The 20,562-nt window shown below is 38.8% G+C and overlaps 1 protein-coding gene across 1 annotated transcript in view; it reads left to right on the top strand.

The window, feature by feature from the left end:
* LOC105496185 (zinc finger protein 292) overlaps window positions 1–20,562 on the top strand; it is a 104,898-nt gene that overhangs the window by 19,387 nt on the left and 64,949 nt on the right. The window lies entirely within an intron of this gene.

Here is a 20,562-nt window from a genome sequence, read left to right as displayed (position 1 = left end):
TTTTACAGTCGGAAAAAAAAAAATAGGGAAACTCCCTTTTCTCCCCAGTCTTACCTGATACCTTGATGTATAAAATAGAAAAGTTACTGCTGCAGAACAGTTTGACAAGTAGTACTCTAGAATATAACAGCATTATTGGCAGGGGTCGTGAAGGGAGTTAAAAAGTGTAGTTCTCTTCTGACAGTATTTTCTTCCTAAACTGGTGTTTTTCCCTCCTATTTCCTCTTTCTACTGCTTTCTTCTCTGTACTAACATAGTGAATGTTCTTAGAAACATAAAAAAGCCATTTCTGAAGAGTTTCATACCTTTGATTTAGTTTTTAAAGACTTATGCTGCTTATTCTTGTCTTACCTACTAAGGCACATTAAACTCATTTTTTTAGTACCTAAGATTTTAAATATATTTCTCTGGAATCACGGCACTGATGTGTATATAGTATGAATAGGGGAATTGTACTTTATCAGAGGAACAATAATATCAAACAGTGAAATTTATACAACTATACTCAGTGCTAATGTTTCTAAAAATTTATTGAGAAGACTGAGGTTATCTTACATGTTTCCCCAAGTCGTCGTCTTAAATTTTCTCTGGACTTTTCATTTCCTTCCTTGGAAACCTAAGGAAGAAGTGGCTGTTCCCTTTCCAAAGTACATCTTTTCATATGTGTACTTGATCCCCACCGCTTCAGAGAACCATCCCACTCTTTTGAATCTTAATCACTTTTCACGCTTCTGTCTTTTAGCGTATAGACGTATACATATCTTTCTCATCTTCTTGTTTCACTGGTCATCTCTCTTCAGATTTTGCCCCTTCCTCTGACTTCTTCTCTCCTTATGTGAAACTTCTTCTTCCTAAAAAAGGTTTTCCTTAATTCTTTTTTTCATCTCATCATTATTGCCAGACTTCTTGGAAAGGTATTGTTTTTATTGCCTTCATTTCTTTACCTTTCGTTGCAGTTTGGATTTTACTCCTCACCACACAAAAGGAAATGTTCTCTTTTTTTGAGTTGAGGTCTCACTCTTGCCCAGAAGTGCAGTGGTGCAATCATGGCTCCCTGCAGCCTTGAACTCCTGGGCTCAAGTGATTCTCCTGTCTCAGCTTCCTGAGTAGCTAGGACTACGGGCCCACACTACCATGCCTGGCTAATTTTTAATAACTTTTTTGTAGAGACAGTGTCTCACTATGTTGCCCAGGCTGCTGGCCTCAGGTGATCCTTGGATCCTGGCTTCCCGGAGTGCTAGAAGTACAGATGTATTCCCGGAGTGCTAGAAGTACAGATGTGAGCCACCACTCTTGGCCAAGAAAATGTTCTTTTAATGGTCACTCGGCTTGGCATATCTGCAGTACTTGTAGACCTGCATAGCAACCTAGCAGCTCAAAGACTATGTCATATGCCTGTACATGTTTTAAAGAAATTTTGTCAGGATTTAAAAAATCATAAACTCATATTGAAATGAGGGTTTAGGGCTTTTGGAAAATCAGAAGATCTGGCAATATTGAACTAATGCCTGGCTCTGGACTGAAATGGCTTGCTGGCCAACCCCTCTTGGCTGTTTAAAATGTTTGTGACACCACCTAGACTTACCTTCAGTTTATTTACACTAGGCTCCTGGTTCTACATTTGTGACTGTTTATTGTCTTTACTCACTCTTCCTTTCACCTTCTGGAAGGTAAATGGTAACTATTATTAATATATTTAAGAGGACTAGATCCAAAAGTTTATAGTATGTGTGTGGTGGGGGGGCTTTCCCTCATAGGGAAGAAAAAGTATTTTTTCCTATCTGTCACTAGGTTCATGGCTGAGTCACCTTTAACAGAATACAGATTAACAAGAGAAAAGAACGCACATTTATTTAATAAAAGTTTTACGTGACATGGAAGTTTTCAGAAATGAAGACCCAAAGATACAGGGAAACCTGTGTATTTCAATGCTTAGATTTGATGAAGAATAGACAGTGGTGGGGAAATATGATTGGACAAAGCAGGTAGGATCTAATGGTAATAAACTGGAGGAGAACTTAGCAAGGCCTGTTTGTGCAGATCCTTAATGTTCCTGTGTTTTCAGAGATAAGGACATTCCTTTCCTCAGGGAATAGTGAGGACACCTCTGAAATGAGGGTCTTATGACCTAGTTTAGAGGAAGGTCAGAAAATTGTTTTATGGCCTGTTTCAGGGGAGAAGGGTGGGAGGAGATCAGAAACCTTCCTGTTTCTGCTACTTTCTCAAATGCCAAGGTGCCATATTTTGGAGTAGCATTTCCTGAACCCTATCACCCTCAATGTTTTCTTCTTTCACTCTTCACTGGCAACAGTCAAGCATTTTTTCCCAACTTATCATTATGTCTGAGGCAGGACTTTCTCCTCAGAAAGTGGTTCCTGATGGCCCGGTTGATAATCCATGCTTTACATAATCGTCTTCAGTAGTCATCCACTCTGACAGTATCTCTCATCGCTCACTCTGGATGGGATTTCCAGGTGTCCATTATTTTTATAGACTTTTAGCTCTTGGCTTCCATTTTCAGTCACCTGTGGAACTCCTCCTCGTGGATGTTCAGTAAGTACTTCTAATTAAATATGTCTGAAATGGAACTCATCCACTTTCCCCTCCATCCTCCCACCAATAAGAAAGCCTGTTGCTGCTATTCCTAATGCACCGCCTCCCCGCCCTGCACTCCCTCCCTGCCCCACACACACACTTATGTTTTTAATGGCCTGTTTAATCCTGGCCAGGCACGGTGGCTCACGCCTGCAATCCTAGCACTTTGGGAGGCTGAGGCTGGTGGATCACTTGAGGTCAGGAGTTCGAGACCAGCCTGCCCAACATGGTGAAACCCTGCCTTTACTAAAAATACAGAATTATCAGCACATGCTTATAATCCCAGCTACTCAGGAGGCTGAGACAGGAGAATCTCTTGAACCTGGGAGGCCGAGGTTGGTGTGAGTTGAGATTGCGCCACTGTACTCCTGGGCGACAAGAGCGAAACTCCATCTCAAAAAAAAAAAAGTTTTGAATCCTTGAGTCATTTTTAGCTCCTCCTCTCATTTCCACAGGCCAGTTAACCAAGTTTTGTCAATTTTATTCCTGTACTATTTCCTGTATCCCTTGCTGCTTAAATTTGATAAGTCATTACTGGCTACGTAGTTTCTTGCCATAGGAAAGTGTAACAAATATTTATTTTTTCATGAAGGTACTTTTCTGTCCTCCATTCACTTCTTTTTAAATCTGTCTTCTATACTGTCACTAAGATTATTAGTTATCTTTCCAAAGCACAGATACCATATTTGTTCCTTAAAGATTTTAAAAGACTACATTATGTTGAAGAATTCAAATTCTGGGTTGAACACCATGAGTTAAAATCCCAACTTCACCATTTACTAGTTGTGGGCTCATTTGCTTAATTTCTTTAATAAGGATAATAGTCATGTCTACTTCATAGGTTTGTAAGGATTAAGTGAGGCATCAGTACAGTGCACATCACATTAACAAGCACCATGTAAAATGCTGTTGTTCCATGAAAACGAAAATTCAAGCTCATTAACCTTACATTCAGGAATCTTTCATGCTTCCAGTGCCCCATCCTGACTGATTGGCACCATATCTCTAATTTTTTTGTAGTCTTAGGCCTTTGTAGTCTATTCTTATGCTACAGCTTATGTATTCTCCCTCACTTCTGTGCATTTGCCTTAGCTTTCCCCTTTAGTGTTTTCTTTTTTTAATTGACTTGGTTTTTCCACATCTCTTTGCTTTAGTCTATGGTAAGGCTATTCAAATTCTACATTTTTCATTAGGCCTTCCTATGCTACTAAATGGATTTAATTATGTATTCCTCATTCTTTTTATTGAACTGTGTATGTTTTTCATAGTTTCTTTGTATTATGATTGTGTTTCTTTCTTCTACCTCCCAAGTTGGTGTTCCTTAAAAAGAGGGACCTTGCCTAGTTTGCTGAATTGTAAGTAAGTAAATCTTGTTGAATGGTTTTCTCCTTGGATAGGTGGTTTCAGTTTTTGGAAGAAAGGTGAATTTTGTGCCTTTAAGAAGCTGTTCTTTACTGAAATTATGTTACTTTTGACTATTCTTATTTCATTTCATTTCTGAATTGGATATCTATATTCAGGGCAAGGATTCAGTGTGATCAAACAGTTCTTATAAAGCAAATGTGAGTGTATGAAAAGTAGTAGTACTCTTACTGGCTTACATTTATTAAAGTTATGTGCCAGGAACTGTTACATTTGTGTGTTGTGTATGTCTGCCTGTGTTTATAAGAGAGAGGGAAATAATTCATTTAGTCCTCAGCACCTCTCTGAAATAGGTGATACTATCCCTATTTATTGATGAGACCACTAAGGCACAGAGATGTAAAATAACTTGCCCAAGTCAAGTAACTAGGAGTTTTTAACAATGCAAGAAAATCAGAACTCAAACTAAATAAAACATTTTATTTGTTTTTTTAGGGACAGTGTGTAGGTGTGATTGTTGAATTTTGCTTTAGGGTACTAAAGGAATTTATAAAAGAAAACTTTAATCTTTTGAAACTAAGTTTCAGGAAAGCAGAATGTGAGCATTTTACCCTTGTGGAGTCTGAGTAATACCCTTATTTAACAATGTGCAAATTAGGGTTCTTTGTTCTATAGTAGTGGGAATTTCATTAGTTTTGAATTTGAGTGATGTGTAGGTCCTTGAAGGGTGAACAATACGTATTTATGAACTATAGTGATAGCAATTTGTTGAAGACATTTTTTCCCAATCTTTACATATTAATATACGATTATTTGTTTTATTGGATTAAACAAAAACAAATCTGTATTTGTGATATATGTGGCTTTGTTTTTTTTTGTTTGTTTGTTTGTTTTTTGGAGATGGAGTCTCTGTTGCCCGGGCTGGAGTGCCCTGGCGCCATCTTGGCTCACTGCATCCTCCGCCTCCCAGGTTCAAGAGATTTTCCTGCCTGAGCTTCCCGAGTAGCTGGGATTACAGGTGTGCGCCATCATGCCCAGCTAATTTTTGTATTTTTAGTGGAGACAGGGTTTTACCATGTTAGCCAGGTGGGTCTCGAACTCTCAGTTTTAGGTGATCTGCCCACATCAACCTCCCAAAGTGCTGGGATTACAGGAATGAGCCACCATGCCTGGCCAATGTGGACTCTATATGGTGTAAAGGAGTATGTAAAATCTGTAGAGAGAAATAGGGCTATTTTCTACAGTAGTGGTCTTTAAATTTTTTAATTGGGTACCTTACCAGCAAACATTTGAATAGGAAACTTCAATATAAGTATGTCTAATTATAAATTATAAGTATAAATATATATACTATTTCGGCTTATATAGTTTTTCAAGTCTGTTTATAATATAATTTTATGATTTAGAAGAATTTAATAGAATTTTTTTCCTACTGTACTTCAGTGTACGTCCTCTGTTTGTAAATCCCTAGTTTATAGTGCTATGATTAATGAAGTTTTCTAATAATACATTATTAAATAAGTGCCTGATTTATTTGCCGTTTCCTCCATGTACAGAGAAGTTACAGCAACAGCCCATTCAGATTTTTTTATACTATCTTTTAGTCAAATTTAATTTACTGTGTATTTCTAGTTTATTGCTTCTGCCATGTTTTATTCTTTATGAAGATCCCCGAGTATTGAGTGTGCGAGTTATCAGATTCTCTCCCAGCTCTAAATTACCTCTTCATTACTTGATCTGCAATATTGAAGCCTAACCCTTTAGGCCAGGGGTGTCCAATGTCTTGGCTTCCCTGGGCCACATTGAAAGAATTGTCTTGGGCCACACATAACATACACCAACAATAGCTTATGAACTGAATCGCAAAAAAAAAAAAAAAAAAAAAAAAAAAACAAGAAAAAAACCAGAAACCTCATAATGTTTTAAGAAAGTTTTGACAAATTTGCATTGGCCCACATTCACAGCCATCCAGGGCCACATTTTGAACAAGCTTGCCTTAAGCATTTCTTCTTTGTATGTTAATTTTGTGAGTAGAGAGTCCTGGAAGGACAGTGCACAAAGGTGGGCTTATGGTTTTGTTTCTTACTGTGAATGCACGGCTGCCGGTAGTGTGGCTGTGGATATCCAGGGGTCCTCTGCCCCAGGTCTGTGTCAAGAGCATACAGACCCTTGTCTAGCTCACAGCCCCAGCCTCAGCTTAGTGACCTCCTCTCTGTAGTTTTCCCAGCATGAGGCTGCACACCCCAGACCTCATGCCTGCCTTCTGGAGAACCAGCTGCCAATATTCCAACTTCCCCTGCATGTCTGCTTACACTCAGGAGAGCTTTCCTTTTGCAGGCCCTGCTGGTAATCAGATTCTCAGTGTCCCAACTGACTGTGTGTGCTCAACGCCCAGCCCCTTAAGCCTAGCAACCATACTTCCAATAAGGCCTGAACCCTAGTTTTGGGGAGGGGACCCTCTTCTAAGTTTGTTCCTCCCGTGGATACCCTCACTCAGCCCTTGGGTATTCTTCAGAGTTTTCATTACACATTGATAGTTATTTTCCTATTACAGTTAATAGTTGTAACGAGTTCCCTGATTTCCCTTGCAGGATGTGTGACGGGTGTGGCTTACCTGCTTGGTTCCCCACAGCTCAGGCCCCTAGGGGGAGCATGCAGACTGGTAGGTGCAGAGACCAGGATGAATGCTTTGGGCTCTTGGCCCTATGGTAGTGTCTAGGGGTGAGTGCCTGCACCCACACTGTTCCAAAGCTCTTTGTTTCAGCTTTGCCATCTGCAGATGGCTTTGAGTGTTAATCAGCTCAATGGACCCTCTGCCTTATTGCAAGGAAGAAGGCCATTGTGACAGCCTTCTGTATCCCAAGCTCTTCCCCAGTGTCCCAGATCACACGCAGGCTCGAAGGATGAGTGCAAGGTTTTACTGAATGGTGAAGGTGGCTCTCAGCGAAATGGATGGGGAGCCAGAAGATGGAGGGATGGGGGATATAGTCTTCCCCTGGAGTTCAGCTGTGGTCAGCCGAACTCCTTTCAGCATTCAGGTGCTTCTTCCCTCCTTTTCTGCCGTGCCGCCCTGCTGCTCTCTGCCGCTCTCCACTATTCCTGTTGACATTCAGCAGTTTGTGTGTGTGCCCTCTAAGGTCTTGGGTTAAGTGGGGGCAAGATGGGGGAAGTGGTGGGCCAAAAGGCAACTTTCTGGGCGCAAAAACAGGAATGCCTGCCCTGTTTTAGCGCCACTGGTGTTCAGACTTGAGGGTAGGGCATTTGCTGGGGATCTGTTCTCTTCTACCCAGTATTTCCCTGTCTCCTGTTCATATCATGTGTATTAAACTTTCCCTGTTCAAATTAGGGGGTGGTTCTCTTTTTTTTTTTTTTTTTTTTTTTTTTTGAGATGAAGTCTCACTCTGTACCCCAGACTGGAGTGCAGTGGCACTGTCTGGGCTCACTGCAACCTCTGTCTCCTGGGTTCAAGCGATTCTCCTGCCTCAGCCTCCCAAGTGGCTGGGATTACAGGCACGCACCACCACACCCAGCTAGTTTTTTGGTATTTTTAGTAGAGATGGGGTTTCACCATGTTGGCCAGGCTGGTCTTGAACTCCTTACCTCAGGTGATCCTCCCGTCTCGGCATCCCCAAGTGCTGAGATTACAGGTGCCCGGTGGTTCTCATTTTTTTAATTGGATCCTACCAGATGCAGTGGGCTAAAGTGAGTTAAATTACATATTATCTTTGTGCTTGAAAACTGAAGATTAGTACGAATGCTTCCTCCTCCCCCACTGCTCATATACAGGGCATATTTGGGTCACTGCTCGTCCATGGTGACTAGCTTTGTTATTAAAAAATACCATGGTTGTAAATGCAGTTATTCACTCTAGTGGGATATTACTATACAGGAGTAGCCCTTAAAAGTCATTTTGATCCCCAAAATGGTTGAGTTGAGAGAATGGAATAATTGTGTGAGTGTGTTGCCATAGTTAAAAGTCTATTATATTTTAATTTAAACAATTAAGAAACGTCAAATGAGAACTTTTCAATTCTATTACTTTATTGTCATGCTTGGTAGCTTAAAAAATTTCCACCTGGTTATTTCCTTTTGAGTAAATTAGCAAATGGCAGTCATGTAAATTATCTTTTAAAAATTTCCCCAAGTAGAAGGCTGGGTTAAAAGAAAAGCACTTCTACACTTTCAGAGGATGTGGGGTTGGTGAGGCAGAGAGACAGAAGATGAGCTATTGTGACTAATTTATTAGTGCTAACTTGTTACTAATAGATGGTTCATTTGTAGACATCTAAATATGATTGTGTTCGTTTTCGTATTTGACTTTTCCTTTGAAGTTATATGTGTAAAAATAGTTGGTGATATGTTTCTAGAAATTGAAAGAAGAATAAAAGCAAATTAACAATCATATTATTGATTCCATAGCATCATGTTAAATTTGCTATATCCAGTAGCCTTTACATTAGTATAGAAGTAATGAGCCTGCATTTTATATTAAGTAAATTACATTATTTTTAATAAATGAGTAAAACAGCAGGACACCAGAATCTTTTTGAGAGATTTTCTACTTCCTAGTCCTACTGCTTTAACTTCACTGTTTGTGACAACTTTGTGTAGAGAGATATTATTGAAGATAAAACTGATGGCCCTGACTCTGTAGGTGATCTTCCCAATGAAACACTCATGGAGATAGTATTTTACATAAATTTTTAAAAGCAGTGATGACTTCTGTGTAGGAGTCAGTTTTTTTAAACTTAGATTATAAATGACTTTGTTTACAGTGAAGGTTGCTGAAAAAGAAAAAATGCTTGCAATAAAGTTACAAATAGTCATTTCCCCCTGCAAGTGAAAGAATGATGCCTCATTCCAGTCTTTGACACCTTAGAGTCAGTAAGGGTGTTAAGTACTAGAGGAAGTTTATAATTACAAAGGGCTGCATCTAATAATATTAAAGGCAAACAGAGTGCTTTGCAACAGTTACAGTAACAGGGAGTAAAATAATTTAAAATACATATTGCTATCAAATACTTTCCTCTTGCAGGCTGGCCCCTGCAGGAAAATGTAACATGAAATTCAAGCATGTTGTATCTAAGAAGTTACTGTTTAAAAAAATAAAATGGTCCCTTCAGTTGGGGTTGGATCATAATTCTAAAAGACATAATCCCGAACACCATAATCCCAAATGTTGAAATCCTGAAAGATTGAAATCCCTAATGTCTAAAATCCCAGAGGATTGAAATTCCATTAATTCTGGAAAAAATAATTTTTAAAAACATTTAAAAAGAGTTTATTTACATTTTAAAGGGGATTTGAGAATCATAAATTACCACAGAACATAAACCACTTTACACCATAAAATAGGCAGTAATGACATACATATTTTTGCAAGTTTAAATAGATATACTAAGGATAGTCACATGGGTATAACAGTTATGAGCAGATAAGCCATATTCGTAAAGAAATAGGTCACAAAGTGAAATGTGTAAATACATATCACTATTGTTGGCAACTGTATACACCCAGTATTATAACTTATATAGTATATAAAGTATATAACTTATAATTTAGATGATCACAGTCATCTAAAATACCGTGATGGACAGCTAAGTCTTTTGATGAGGTCAGCAAAAAACCATAATGATTCACCTCCACATATGCAGTTGCCCAGAGAGCCAAGATCTCAAGAGATTTTGTCTTTCACAAATACAGATGTAAAAAAAAGGACATCTCTATTTGTTGAGGAAATTTCAACGTTTTCACGTATACACACGGTGCTTACACACAAAGTTAATGTTGTGATAATACACTTTTGTACAAGAGTCATATTTACTAAAATGCATATGACAAATTAAAACTCTCTAAACCTTTATACAATTTATACCTCCAGTATTGGAAATGATATGAAGATGAAAGATAGCATAGCTAATTGGCACAATGTGTGAAGGGGCAGAAGTAATTCATGATTGAATAATGTGGCATGAGAGATTTCTCCTACTTTTTGCCTGCATTTTCACTTCTGTGAACTTTTGGAGAGTGGTGTATTCTACACATTTTGTAGGTATATGTTGTCCATTTGGAAGTCTGGTTATTGTTTGGCCATTGCAATTAAGCATTTTTCTGCTTTCACATCACCAATAATAATTAGCTTTTAAACTTCTGTCTTTCACCAGTAAGGAGCTTAGTGTGCTCAACTTACCATAGCTTTTCTTTTTTTTTGGTGGGGGGGGGGGAGCAATTCCGTAGGTGTCTTCCATTGTGTTGTAAGAAATACCATAAGAAGGAGGCCAGGCACGGTGGCTCAAGCCTGTAATCCCAGCACTTTGGGAGGCCGAGACGGGCGGATCACAAGGTCAGGAGATCGAGCCCATCCTGGCTAACACAGTGAAACCCCGTCTCTACTAAAAAAATGCAAAAAAACTAGCCGGGTGGGTTGGCGGGCGCCTGTAGTCCCAGCTACTCGGGAGGCTGAGGTAGGAGAATGGCGTAAACCTGGGAAGCGGAGCTTGCAGTGAGCTGAGATCCAGCCGCTGCACCCCAGCCTGGGCGACAGAGCAAGACTCCGTCTCAAAAAAAAAAAAAAAAGAAGGAATGGTTGGCTTCTCCAATACTAGGTAGTGTTCTCCAGAGGGAGAACCAATAGGATATGTATATAGATATGTGAGATTTATTAGGAGAATTGATTTAAGAGATTCTGATGGCTGAAGAGTTCCACAATAGGACATCTGCAAGCCAGAGACTCTGGGGTTGCAGTAGCAAAGCTCAGTCCAGTTCCTTAGACCTCAACCAAGGAAGCTGGTGGTGTGACCCAGTGGGAGGTTGAAAGCTTCAAGGACCCTGAGGGGCTACTAGTGTATGTCCTGGAGTACAAAGGCCAGTGAGCCTGAAGTTCTCATATCCAAGGAAGCAGAAGAAAAGTCTTTTCCTAACTCTCAGAGACCAATCCATTTTCTGTATTTGCTCTCTTGGCTTTTGGCCAATTGATGGTCCTCATCCACAGTGAGGTCAGATCTTCCCTACCTAGCCCACCCAGACTCACACACTAATGTCCTCTGAAAACATCCTCCCAGACACACCCAAAATAGTGCTTTAACAGGTTTTTAGGTATTCCTTAATCCAGTCAAGTTGACACCTAAAATTAAGTCCATAAGTCTACCCCTTGACCATGTGCCCATATGCATTTCCTTGAACTAATACTTAGTTTCCAAATAAAGACATTAACAAAGTAATAGTTCCACCTAACATGATGCAACTTACATGATGCAAATATCCTGTGTACAACCGAAAAATGCACTAAACTTTTCCCCAGAATTCGACTTTCAGGATTTTGACATTTCAAGATTTTAATCTTTCAGAATTACGATTTTCAGGATTTTAGATTTCTGGGATTTTGATGTTTTGGATTTCAACATTTAGGGTTGTGTGTTTTGGGATTCTGATGAGCACTGCTTTAGTTACCAGCGTCACAATTTAATTAATATAGTAATTTAATTCTGTTGGTTTACCATTTGTATTCTAGAACTTTAAGCATACTTTTTTCTTTCTTTGAGATGAGGTCTCGCTCTGTAACCCAGGCTGGAGTGCAGTGGCACAATCTCACTTACTGCAACCTCCACCTCCTGGGCTCAAGTGATTCCTCCTATTTCAGCGGGGACTACAGGTGCATGCCACCACACCCAGCTAATTTCTTGTATTTTTGATAGAGACAGGGTTTCACCATGTTGCCCAGGCTGGTCTTGAACTCCTGAGCTCAAGCGATCTACCCACCCAAGGGTAGATTACAAAGGTGGTGGGATTACAGGCATGAGCCACCACGCCCAGCCCTCTGTATTTTTCTTATGTTAAAAAAATTTTTTTAAACATTTGCTAGTTTATTATAAAGGATTTTACAAAGGATTGACAGGAACAGACATATAGGACAAGATATGGGGGAAAGGGGCTCAGGGACCTTCCACACCCTGCCCGGGTGCACCTCCCTCCAGAAACCTCATGCACATTTGGCTATCCAGAAATTCCTGAACCCAGTCCTTTTGGGTTTTTATGGAGGTTTCATTACCTAGGCATGATCTATTAAATAATTGGCCATTGGTGATCAACTTAGTCTTCAGCCCCTCTCCCCTCTCCCCTCTCCAAAGGTTGGGGGGCAGGTGGGGATAAAAGTCTCAACCCTCTAGTCATGCTTTGGCCTTTCTGGTGTCCAACCCCTGTCCTGAAGTTACCTATGGGCTGCCAGCCATCAGTCAACTCATTAATATACAAGGAAGCCTTCAGGCATATTTTTCTAGGTTATTAATGGAGGTGAAATTCCCAGACTAGTTACAAAAAGTATTTTTAAAATTCACAGTAAAATTGTAATGTTACTTTATATTCTAGGAACAGGATACTGTGCAGGAAAGACCACTGTCAAATTCAGAGTTTTGTTTTGGGAATGCCTTATCACTTCATTTTCATTCCCTGTTCCTTCCCCAGTCCTCTTTCTCAAGTAGCCGATGTTCTCATATTTCTGTGAGTACACTTTGCATCTTCACTCAAACCTATTCCTTCAATATAGGAGAGCTCAGTTAGCTGCTAAAGAAAATAATATGAACTAATTTATGATACTGTATGAACGTGCCTTAAATAAATACGATTTCAGATAGATAATAAGTATGGGAAAATGGCCAGGTACAGTGGCTCATGCCTGTAATCCCGGCATTTTGGAAGACTGAGGTGGGAGGATCACTTGAGCCCAGGAGATTGAGGCTGCAGTGACCCGTAATTATGCCACGGCATTACAGCCTGGGTGACAGAACAAGACCTGGTCTCAAAAAACAGGCAGAGAAGTACAGGTGATTTGGAGGAAGGATAATTTGGAGTGGAAGGATTTCCAAAGAGGGAAGCCTCCTAGTTGCTCCTGTGTCCAGTCTTTTGTTATAGTTGTTCCTGTATTCCAGAACTTAAAGTTTCTCAACGCATGAACTGAAAATTTTTCTTCCAACTACTTATATTACATTAGCAGCAAAGGTTCATGGGATAAATGAGGAGGGTAAGACTAGAGCCTTTGGTGCGTATGATTTTCTCAGTTCAGGACTATAGTTGTATATCATCATTCTAGTCTTTTTTAGTTATTAATATGTGAGCTAGTAAATTAATTTTTTCCTCACTTCAGTGACATTATGTTTAATTTCTAATTTTAAGACAAATAGTAATCCAAATTTTTAGAAAAAAGAAATTTCTGCAGTAATTAGAAAATATTGTCAGTCTTCTCTGATTTAAATGTATATCAAGTACTACTACTTATGGGTCCAGGTCAGTCATGATAAACATCAGTAACGTTTAAAAGAAAATCTTGTTCAGTAACTCACTTTACTACATCTCTGTACTCATGATAAATATCAGTAAAGTTTAAAAGAAAATCTTGTTCAGTAACTCACTTTACTAAATGTTAAGGCTTGAAAACATACATATTTACAGCCAGATCTTAAACTGAAGAGTGGCTGGATGAACCCATTCTGTGGTCAAATGTTTGATATTTGGCCAGGTACAGTGGCCCACAACTGTAATCCTAGCACTTTGGGAGGCCAAGGTGGGCGGATCACCTGAGGTCAGGAGTTCGAGACCAGCCTGGCCAACATAGTGAAACCCATCTCTACCAAAAATACAAAAATTAGCCAGGTATGGTGGCGCATGCCTGTAGTCCCAGTTACTAAGGAGACTGAGGTGGGAGGATCACTTGAACCCAAGTGTCGGAGGTTGCAGTGAGCCAAGATTGTGCCATTGCATTCCACCTGGGCAACAGAGTGAGACTCTGTCTCAAAAAAAAAAAAAGTTTGATATTTACTGTTGACTTAATGTAGTTTGATGCTCTTAGATTAAAAGCTGTGTTTACTACTTAGCTGTTTCACTATATGAGTAGTTGCAACATTAAATGCCTATCGACACCAGGCATGCAAATTAATGACTTGGATAGAGAAAGGACAGTGGGGAACAAGAGAGCTCTCACCGTAATTCACCAACTGCTACCTATCTGCTTATTACTGCTCTATAGGAATGCTGGCCGGTGTTTGCTGAGTCTTTTGATTTTTCAGTGAGAACTAGGTCCAGTTGCTTGTGTATAATGTCTCAATTATGAAATATTGGCAATTATTTCAAAATATCTGGGGGAAAAAGACCCCAAAAGACTGAGCCAAATAAAACATGCCTGGGGAATTTATTCTTAGAGATTTTGAGCATTCTGTAGTTTGCCAGTTGTACATGAAAAACAACTCTCCCATAGTGAGTTTTGATTCTTTAATTCTACCGTGGTCTCTGTGCTTTCATCATTATTCACGTACCTGGAAACTGTACAGCTCTGAATGCATTTGGAAATAAGTGTACAAATGGTCAGCATGGCTAGGGAAGGGAAACAACTCAGACTGTTTTGATACCTTTAGCAAAGAGAAATCACTAAGGTAAAGATACCCAACTGACAGATAATATAGAAATCCCTTACTGTCTTCCTGGCCTTATATTTCTATTAGAGGCCTCTATGCTTTGTTTAATTTATCCTGAGATCTCAGATTTTTAACCAGTATTCTAAGCTTCCAGAACTATATAAACATTGTATATATCCAAGAGTGATTTTATGAGTATTTCAGTGGAAGGATAGAGGAGAGCAAATCAGATAACACTAGCTTGTAACCATGTTAACTTGAAAATTGCATGATTATTTAAAGTTCTTACAAGATGCTTATGTTAAAATTAGTTTTAGAATGTCAGTTTTCTTATTTAATTTTCTGCATTGTATTAATTGTACTTTTTATTATAATTTTCTATTGTAATTTTTTTATTAAACAGTTTAATTCACTGTTGTTTTGGCTATTTTTACTTGAAAAACAACAGTGAATTAAGCTTTAATAAAAAAATTACTATGGCTGGCTATATATTAATCTAAATAAGACTTTTAAAATACAATGCAGATAAATTATTAGAGGTTTGAAAATGAACATCATAATGAAGGCTTTTAAAAAGTCTTTTTCAGGCCGGGCGCTGTGGCTCATGCCTGTAGTCCTAGCACTTTGGGAGGCCAAGGCGGGCCAGTCACCTAAGGTCTGGAATTTGGGACCAGCCTGGACAACATGGTAAAACCCCGTCTCTACTAAAAATACTAAAATTAGCCAGGTGTGGTGGTGGGCACTTGTAATCGCAGCTACTGGGGAGGCTAAGGCATGAGAATTGTTTGAACCTGGGAGACAGAGGTTGCTGAGCTGCGATCTCACCACTGCACTCCAGCCTGGGCAACAGAGTGAAACTCTGACTCAAAAATAAGTAAATATAAATAAAATAAAAAATAAGTCTTTTTCAAAATAAATTTTTTATTAGAATAGTTTTAAATTTGTAGAAGCATGGGGACGATAGTATAGTGAGTTCACATATAGCCACAGTTTCCAATTAGTCAGATCCTATATTCACATAGTGTGTGTCACAATTAATGATCCAATATTCATAATATATTATTATTGTTAACTAGGTCCATACTTGGTTCAGATCTCATTAGGTTTTTCTTAATTTTTTTTTTTTCTGTTTCAGGATCCCATCTAGGATATACATTACATTTGTAATGTCTACTTAGGCTGCTCTGAGCATGATTATTTTCCAAACTTTACTTTTAGGAGTAATGGCCATGTAGTATGTAGAATATATTGAATTTGTCTAATGTTTTTCTCATTATTAGACTGGGATTATGTTTTTTTTTATAGGGGTGGGGAGAGGGGAAGAAGACCACAGAGATAAAGTGCCATCATCAAAGATGTATATTCGCAACATGACTTAGCACAGTTGATGGGCTGGTTTAATACTGTTTGTCAGAGTCTACACTGTAAAGTTATTCTTCACCCTTCCCCTTCCATACTGCACTTGGAAGGAAGGAAGCCACTATTTGTAGCCCACACTTAAGAGGTTAGGCTCTGTCTCCTCGAGGGCAGAATCTAGGTAAACTATTTGGGATTCTTCTACATGGGAAATTTTTCTTCTACCACATTATATTTATTCAGTCATTTATATATGTCAGTATAGACTCATGGATATTTGTTTTATACTTTGGTTAATAATCCAACACCACTTTATTTTGTTGCTCAAATTGTTCCAACTTTGGCCACAGGAACTCTTTTACTTGTATATCCCTTTGATATATTCCCTAACCTTTGTGTGTGTATGCATGTATGCATATGTGTGTATTAGAGGGATATTCTAGTCTTTTGATTGAGAAGAAAATTTATAAGACGTAAGTCTGATATACAGACAACCTTCCATTTTTATATCCTTGCTGACCATAATACCATATAACTAACAAAATGTATTATGTTTATGCTTTACTGCTAGCTTTCTTCATTCAAGTACTTCAGAAGCATTAGGGAACGTTGTCTTAGAAGTGAACCTCGTTAAGAAAGATCCTAGGAGATTTTTAAGTTATTAGAGCAGTGAAGATTACCTATGCTTGCTTACAGGGAAATGTATCAGGAAATGGAGTTCTTAGGCCAGTGAATATGTATTTTCATTTTCATTTTTAATTTTATATTTATATTTATTTATTTATTTTTGAGATGCAGTCTTGCTGTGTCACCCAGGCTGGAGTGCAGTGGTGCAACCGTGGCTCACTGCAACCTCTGCCTCCTGGGTTTAAGTGATTCTCCTGCCTCAGCCTCTTGAGTAGCTGGTACAGATGCATGCCACCATGCCCAGCTAAGTTTTGTATTTTTAGTAGAGATGAGGTTTCATCATGTTGGCCAGGCTGGTCTGGAACTTTTGACCTCAGGTGATTTGTCCGCCTTAGCCTCCCAGAATATGTATTTTCAAGAAGACTGGAGAAAAATTTCTCCAAAGGAATTAAATAGTTAATAAACATCTTTGAAGCTACCTCTCTGGTACAGAGTATTAATAGTCTTTTTCCATTTTTTTCTTTACTATTTCTTCTTTAGTTATGAATGTAACATTCTTCTTTAAAAATGAAGCAATACAAATATTATCTTCCTTAAATTGTTCCACTCTTCAGAGGTAACTATACAAAACCTGAGTATTCTTTCTAGACAGTTTCCTTTGCATTCACACAGATATAATTCATTTGTATTTATATGTTTATATTTAAATAGTGGGATCATATAATACATAATATTCTATACCATACTTTTTTTTTAACCTAATGATAAATCTTGGTCATGATTCCATGTCAGTGTATTCAAAGCTACTACATTCTTAAATATAATGTTTCATAATATGGACATTCCATAATGCATTAAACCAGGAGTGTTCAATGTTTTGACTTCTTAGGCCCACACTGGAAGAAGAATTGTCTTGGACCACACATAAAATCCACTAACAGTAACGATAGCTGATGAGGTTTAAAAAAAAAAAAAAATCACAAAAAAACTCATAATTTTAAGAAAATTTACAAATTTCTGTTGGGCCACATTCAAAGTCATCCTAGGCCACGGGTTGGACAAGCTTTTATTAAACAGTCTTCTGTTAGTGACACTTAGATTGTTAACAGTGTTTTGGTTAGAGTTTGTGTCAAGATACCCTTATATTAATATCAATATCTTTACATGTATGTGGCAATACTTGGTTAGAATTGTTTTCTGGAACTAGTATTTTGCATTCCCAAATTGACCTCCAAGAGTCTGCACTGATGAACATTCTACAATACTTGTTTTTGAAGCTATATAATTTTTACCATTTTCTAGGGTGAAATCATGTCTCCTTGTTGCTTTTATTTTATTTATTTATTTTGAGACGGAGTCTCGCTTTGTCGCCCAGGCTGGAGTACAGTGGCGCTATCTCGACTCACTGCAACATCTGCCTCCCGGGTTAAGCGATTCTGGCACAACCTCCCAAGTAGCTGGGGTTACAGGAGTGCCCCCCACGCCCAGCTGATTTTTTTATTTTAGTACAGATGGAGTTTAACCATGTTGGCCAGGCTGGTCTCAAACTCCTGACCTCAAATGATTCACCCCTCCTTGGCCTCCCAAAGTGGTGGGATTACAGGTGTGAGCCACCATGCCTGGCACTTTTAATCTTTATGTGCCTGATACTGGGGAGGTTTGAGAATTTGTTTCTCATAGACGTCTGCTTTGTGATGGAAAAGCCTTTCTAAGGGTAACACAAACTTAGAAATGATTGAAGATTCACTGACAGATTTGACTACAAAAACGTTTATAACCTCTTTTTGGTGGGAACCACAAAAGGCAAACAACAGACGGGGAGAAAATGCTTTTAACAGAGAACTTTGTTTTTATGGTTCACGGGTTAATTTATCAGAGATTGAGTTGCAATTTCTCATTGGAACTTTTGTTATGTGTAAGAAGGTCCAATAAAATATCTCAACAGTCTTTCTAGAGCTACTGGAACAATTCTATTATTTTAAAAAGTGAATATAAATCTAGATGCACTGTTTAGGGTGAGGGTGGATTTTTATTTTAACCCTAGTGAAAATAACTTTTTTGGTAAGTTTCTTAGAATTCGACCATTATTTGATAAGTCAGTTATTGTGCTTTCATGCATGTTGCACATTCCAATATACACGTTAATTTTGCACAGGAAGGATGATTTTACATGTTTTTTTTTTTTTTTTTAATCATGGACACTCTTCCACATACGCAAACCCCTCTAGGAAACCCTTATTCACTTAGGTTTGTGCCCTTCCATAATGTTTTAAGGCTCTTGTAATTCTGTACACACACATAGATACATGCACACACATAGAAAATGCCTTTGTCAGTCCTGATTTTTCAAAAATGGAATTATATACTTCATTGCATTTAATTATTAAATAATGGCTCATGTGAATGTTTCCATGAGAATCACAGAGTAACTATCACAGTTTATTCATTAATTCTCTACTGATGAATGTTCACTTTTTTGTGAGATCTTGACCATCAGGAACAGTATTGCATTGCACGTCCCTGTATTTTAAGTTCATACATACTGGTACTTTTATTTCAGTGGGCTGGATTTCCAGGGATCTTAATGGATAAGGAATAGATTTGACCAGGAATGAGTTCAGTTACTGTTATATAAAGACTCTTGGCCGGGCGCGGTGGCTCACGCCTGTAATCCCAGCACTTTGGGAGGCCGAGGCGGGTGGATCACAAGGTCAGGAGATCGAGACCACGGTGAAACCCCGTCTCTACTAAAAATACAAAAAATTAGCCGGGCGCGGTGGCGGGCGCCTGTAGTCCCAGCTACTCAGGAGGCTGAGGCAGGAGAATGGCGTAAACCCAGGAGGCGGAGCTTGCAGTGAGCCGAGATCGCGCCACTGCACTCCAGCCTGGGCGACAGAGCGAGACTCTGTCTCAAAAAAAAAAAAAAAAAAGACTCTTGAAGCAAAAAACATTAAATATAAGGAAATTATTTTCTAAAGAAAGGATTTCATTCCTGTTGCCCCAGCTGGAGTGCGATGGCAACGTGGCTTACTGCAGCCTCCACCTTTGGGCTCAAGCAATTCTCCTGCCCTAGTCTCCAAGTATCGGGGATGAGGGTAATTTTAAGTACAGGTTGAGCTTGCCTAATCTGAGAACCCTAAATTAGAAATGCTCCAAAATCTTAAAATTTTTTAACACCGACATCATGCCACAAGTGGAAAACATACCTGAGCTTATGTGACAGGTCTCAGTTAAAATGCGGCCACACAGCAGGGTGTGGTGGTATGCCTGCAATCCTAGCACTTTGGGAGGCAGAGGCAGACAGATCGCTTGAGCTCAGGAGTTTGAGACCAGCCTGGGAAATATAGCGAAAAATATTTCTATCAAAAATGCAAAAGTTAGCCAGACGGTGGCACGCCTGTAGTTCCAGCTACTCGGGAGGCTGAGATGGGAGGATTATTTGAGCCTGAGAAATTGAGGCTAGAGTGAACCAAGATCGCACCACTGCACTTCAGCCTGAATGACAAAGTGAGAGAGACCCTCCCTCCAAAAAAAAAAAAAAATGCAGGCACAACACAGTTTATTCAGTGTCCCCAAGGTAAAAAACAACCTGCGCCCTTCAACTGTGATGTATCTTTTCTGCACATACATGCTCAGATTCTCACACAAGTGCGCCCTCCAAGAGTAATAAGACAGCTCAGTGTGCACCTTTGTTTCATGCACAAAGTTATTTAAAAACATTATATAAAATTACCTTCAGGCTAAGTGTAGAGTTTACATGGAACATAAATGAATTTCATGTTTAGACTTGGGTCTCATACTGAAGATATCTCGTTAATGTGTATGTAGATATTCCAGAATTTGAAAAAATCTGAAACACTTCTGATCTCAAGCATTTTATATAAAGGATACTCAGCCTGTAGTAATTTAACAAAATCTAGGAACTAAGATGAGGAGAGATAGAGGAGGGAGATAAAACATCTTAAAGGTCGAATAGAGGAAAAGGAAAAACAAGAACAGGGGAAATAGAAGTATTCTAACCCTAGAACCTAAAGGTCTCATCCTTTAGATGGGTAACTAGGGAGAATTGGAGCATGGGAAATTCAGTGTGGAAACTTATTCATGTCATATGTCTAGAAAAGGCACAGCATTCATTATCAGAATGAATTTAGAACTTCTAAATAAGTGTGGAAAACAGAATAAAAACAAATTTGGTAGAACAAATAGGGAAAAGGAAAGG

The sequence above is a fragment of the Macaca nemestrina genome, chromosome 5, assembly GCF_043159975.1.
Source record: "Macaca nemestrina isolate mMacNem1 chromosome 5, mMacNem.hap1, whole genome shotgun sequence".
In the NCBI taxonomy this organism is placed as follows: Eukaryota; Metazoa; Chordata; class Mammalia; order Primates; family Cercopithecidae; genus Macaca; species Macaca nemestrina.
The sequence above is the reverse complement of the archived record's forward strand: the minus strand, read 5'-3'. Positions and strand labels throughout refer to the sequence as shown.